The 5,116-nt window shown below is 48.0% G+C and overlaps 1 long non-coding RNA gene across 1 annotated transcript; it reads right to left on the minus strand.

Annotated features, from left to right (window-relative positions):
• Positions 1–2,494: 2,494 nt before the first annotated feature.
• Positions 2,495–4,467, minus strand: LOC147002584 (uncharacterized). The gene is made up of 3 exons (XR_015048521.1): positions 4,423–4,467; positions 3,491–3,573; positions 2,495–2,795 (listed from the first exon to the last, which is right to left on the minus strand). It is a non-coding gene; the product is annotated as an uncharacterized LOC147002584 (long non-coding RNA).
• Between the last annotated feature and the right edge of the window lie 649 nt (positions 4,468–5,116).

Raw genomic sequence — 5,116 nt, forward strand, 5'->3', positions numbered from 1 at the left:
AGACAGAGAAAGGCGGGGAAGGGGGAGAGAGAGAGAAGAGGTCTGGAAATTTGGAAAATTCCACCAGACCCCTCCCTTCCTGGAAGAGAAAGATCATAGAGTACTCAGGCATCCCTCCCCTCCAGAAGGGAGAGGCTTAATCACATTCCTCAGACCAAGGGGTGAGGGTGGAGGGACCAGCAGCCACCTGCGGATGGGATGGGGGAGGCCTAGAGCACATAGACACATTGCAGACTGACCATTGGCCACCTACAGTCAAGGGAAGTCCTTTCCACCTCATTCGCTGAAGACCAATCAGTTTAAAAGTCACATTGTTCTGCCTATCACATTGTGCCTAATGGCTGCTGCTCTGAAAATGGTATAAAAACTCACCTGGGCTGTACCAGGTCTTTCACTCTCCTTTATGTGCAGGGTGACCCCAGCCTGCTGGAACAATAAAATTCCTCTTGCTTTTGCATCAATCCCCAGTTCCGAGTTGTTCACTCGAGGAGGGAGTCTCCAGTAAGTAAAGGCTTGCAAGAATCTTACGAGAGAGAGAGAGAGAGAGAGAGAGAGAGAGAGAGAGAGAGAGAGAGAGAGAGAGAGAGAGGGGCAGAGAGGAGATAGAGGCTGGCCATGAGCACATGAAGTGGGGGAGGGGAGTGGGAAGAGGGTAAGGAGGAAGAGAGAGGAAGGAGGAGGGGGAGAGGGAGAGGGAGAGGGAGAGGGGCAAGCAGCCCCTTTTAGAGTGAGTCAGGCATACCTGACTGTTGCCAGGTAACTGGGGTGGAGCCTAGACTAACCGCCTACACGTATCACATTCATGTTCCAGTCATCTTCTCTGGCCTCCTCTCCCCTTTCCTCCTGGTCCCATATATTTCCCCTACCATTTTCATGTAGTAGGTTTTTGCTTTGTTTATTTTTTGTTTACACCTAGATTCGAACTGTAACAGAAACATGTGATATTTGTCTTGTTGAGTCAGGAATTATTTATTATTTTACTTAACAATGATCTTTTGTTCCATCCATTTTCTGCTGATTATGTGACTTTTTTTCTTCATAGTGGCAGAATAAAGCATCACTGTATGGATACGTCCTACACTGTGCATCTACGTAGTCAAGCCATCTCTACTCCCTGTGATGCAGCTTTGACCAGCATCTTGACAACTGAAAATGTTGAACATTTTTCATGCATTGATTGGCCAAATTTGTACATCTTTAGAGGCTTGTCTGTCCAGTTAACTTGTCCATTTACTATGTCTGTGTGCTTTTTAAGATGACTCTTTATATATTCTGGATATCATTGCCCTGTGAGACAAATAGCTAGCAACAATGATCTCCTTTTCTGCAGGTGGTCTCTCTGTGCTGGTAGGAGTTTCAGTCGCTTTGTCCACTGTTATTTTCTACAAGAACCCTGTTTAGGAAGGTGTTCTGTATGCTTTTATAGTGAAACATCATTTCCCCTGGTAGTTATAAGTCACGTATTAAATCGTGTCTTAATTTCTCTTCTCCGGCTGTAAGGTAGATCAAGGTTCAGCTTTCTTTGTACAGATGTCAGTTTCCCTGGCACCGGTGTTAAAGAGGGTGTGTTTTCCACAGCCATCTCCTTATTATGCTGCTGTTGAGAATCAGGTGGCCCTCTGCTCCATCTTTGTCCCTGAATTTCCTCTAGACAAAGCAAATTTTGGGAAAAAATGTTTTGTGGTGGGGTGGTATCCTTATCCTTCCACTGTGGGGTCCTGCCTGGGTCCAGGAGCAGAGACTGAAGGAATAGCCAGCCAATAACCAGCCCAACTTGAGACCATCTCATGGGCAAGCACCAATCCCTGACATTATTAATGATATTCTGCCATGCTTGCAGACAGGAGCCTAGCATGACTGTTCTTTAAGAGGCTCCACCCAACAGCTGCCCGAAACAGATGCAGAGGCTCACAGCCAAACATTAGACAGACCTTGGGGAGTCTTATGGAAGAGTTGGGGGGAGGGTTGAGGCCCCTGATGGGGATGGGAACTCCATAGGAAGACTAGCAGAGCCACCTAACCTGAACTCCTGGGGGCTCTCAGAGACTGAATCACCAAGAAAAGAGCATACACCTGCTGGACTGAGGCTCCCTGCACTTACATAGCAGATGTTCAGCTCAGTTTCCATATGCCTACCCCCACCCTACTCCCTCCCCGCAACAACTAGAGCAAAGGCTATCCCTAAAGTTGTAGCTTGATTGTGGTATCCCTTCCCCAGTAGAGTCCTTATCTGGCTTCAGTGGGAAAGGATGCATCTAATCCTGCAGACTTGGTGAGCCACGATGGGGGAATATGGGGTGGAGGGTGTTTACCCTCTCAGAGGAGAAAAGGAAGAGAGGACCAGGAGGGGGGCAGTGTTTGGGATGTAAATAAATAAATAAGTAAAAATAAAAATCAGGTGGTCTTTAGCTATGCAGACCTTATCCCTGGCTTCCCTCTTTCCATATTTATCTATCATTATCCACATTAACTGTGGATATGCTGTGACCGGCAGTTTGAACTTCCTGTCTTGACTGCACTACAGTGACGGATAATGACCTGGAATGGAAAACTGAAACAATTCACATTTCTCCACCAGGTTGCTTCTGGTTGATGTATCTTACACAGCAGCAGAAATGAAGTTGGGGGACGCTAACTACCGCTCTGGGTTCCTGTTACTGGGAGAACTGATCCTGTTTGAAGAGTGACCTGACCAGGAATGATCTGACCTGAGGGCTTGTTGCTTAGCAGTGGTCCTCGGGCTTGTTGCTTAGCAGTGGTCCTCAGAGGAAGCTTACCAACCAGTCCCGCGGTTCCTGGAATGTGCGGCAACAGAAGAGAGTCACTTAATTTATGGGTAGGGGTTAAAGAAGTGAGGAGAAAAAAAAAAAAAAAAAAACCAAGAGAGGGCCATTGGGTGAGCAGTTCCTGTACCTCTTTTAGGAGTGGAGCAGCAAGGATTGAACCTCAGTAAAATCCCTGGCAGGAGGAGACCCTAACAAATGGCTCAAGTGCATATTTTACATACCAAAGCTGAGTTGGCTATCAGGCTCTCTCATCAGCCCCTGGGCCTTCTACCCTGAACTTTCCAGCGCAGGGGCTGGGCTCCATCTCCACCAAAAGCTCTTCCCTATATAATCCAGACATTTTGGTCTCCCTTCCCTTCCCTCCCCTCCCCTTCTCTTCTCCCCTTCCCCCTTCTCCCTTTCCCCTTCCCTTCCCTTCCCTTCTCCCTTCTCCCTCCCTTCTCCCTTTTCCCTTCCCTTCCCTTCTCCCCTCCCCTCTCCTCTTCTCTTCTTCTCTTTCCTCCCCTCCCCTCCCCTGCCCTTCTCCTCTTCCTTTTTCCCTCCTTTCTTCTCCCCATAAGTTCTTCCTCTTTTTCTCCACCCCCCACCCCCCCTGCCTTGTTCCTTGGGACCAGTAACCCAACCCACCCTCAACATTCCCAGGTGCTTCTCAATAAACCTATTGGCTTGAATTGTCTCATTTCATCAAAGGGAAAATAACTTACCAAAGAATAAAACAACGAATTTGGAGGTAGAAGGGCAGGCAGCATAAACCCCATTTGTCTCCATTTAAGAACCAGGCCTCATTCTGAAAAGAAGGCCATAAGATACCAGCTCCAGGAACAGACCATAAAATCCAGAAACATGGTCATAAAACCCTGTCCCAGAGAACAGCCTGGGGATAACCGCAAGAATGGGGAAATATCTTATCTCAGGATGGGCCATCTGTGTGGCTGTGTAGCCCTATCTCATCCTGTAGTTAACCGGTCATGGCATAGGAATGCAGACCACTGACCACCTGGCACAAGCCAATCAGAAGCCAACCCCTAGCACCCAACAATGAAGTTTTAGATTACCTAACCTACTCTCTAAATATACAAGAACATAGTAGCCAATCAAAGTTACTCAATGCTACTGTCACCGCTTTGGCCCCTACCAATCCCATTAGAGATTACCTAATCCTTCTAGAGAGTTCCCTGGTTCCCTATATGAAGGCCTGTCGTTCCGGAGAATGGTTGAACCCACCCCCACCCCGGTTGTTTCTTAAGAATAAACGCTCTTTGTCTTTGTATACTATCTGAGTCTGGTATCTTCCTTCAGCGATTTTCGGACCTTTGCAGAGGAGAGTGAGGGCCGGGGTATTTGTGTAGGTACTGGCACTGATGGAGGATGAAATCCAGTCTCCATTTTTTTTTTCCTGCAGCCCCAGAGTGACAGAGGCAGCTGGGAGCATCTGTAATTTCCACAAGGCAAAATCGAATCTTCTGAGGATCTGCCATGCTCCCCTCTGACCCAGTGTACAAGAGGATTAACTGTTACCTCTCCAGTAATGACAGTCACAAACGCCCCACCCCTCCCTCACTCCTGCAACAGTTCTCCCTAAGTCCATCCCGGTTCCGGCTGCGGCTCGAGTCTGAGAACTCTGCCATTCTCTCACCCTTTACAGCAGCGGAATTCCCTCCAACCCGCTCAGGGATCGGCAAAACAAAAGCCAGGAGGACGGTGCCTAGCAACCGCTACTTCCTGCAGGGCTACACAAAAGCACCCACTGCGGGCTGGAACACAAAGGCTTGCCGGGCTCATTTCTGGGCTGGGGGTAGGTAGACGCGCTGTAGTTGTGATGTAGAAGGACAAGCTGATGTTTTCCTTCTGGGGAAAAAAATATCTTGAAATCTCTCCCCCAGGGCTGTCCCCAGGTCTGGGAATTCCAAGATTTCATCTGCCTTACCTCAAGGTGTCTGTTAGTTGAAAGAAGTCTTTTCTACATGTCCCAGGGCTAGGCTGGGAGCCTGGGCCTGCAACAGAAGAACCCAGCTTCTGGGGTTTTGTTTGTTTGCTGTTGGTTTTTTGTTTGTTTGTTTTTTGTTTTTGTTTTTGTTTTGTTTTGTTTTTGAGACAGGGTCTCTCTGTGTAGCCCTGGCTACCCTGGAACTCACTTTGTAGACCAGGCTGGCCTCTGCCTCCAGGCAGGATCCAGTGCTAGGATTAAAGGTGTGCACCACCACGACCAGCTCAAACCCAGCTTCTGGCAAAGGCTCCCACACTCACTGTATTGCCATCTTGGAATTTTCTTAGGTTAATGAAGTCTCCAGTGAATCTTAGAATTTAGGGATTGATGTTTTGTTTAAAGG

The sequence above is a fragment of the Mus caroli genome, unplaced genomic scaffold (genome assembly GCF_978045245.1).
Source record: "Mus caroli unplaced genomic scaffold, Mus_caroli_1 scaffold_9, whole genome shotgun sequence".
In the NCBI taxonomy this organism is placed as follows: Eukaryota; Metazoa; Chordata; class Mammalia; order Rodentia; family Muridae; genus Mus; species Mus caroli.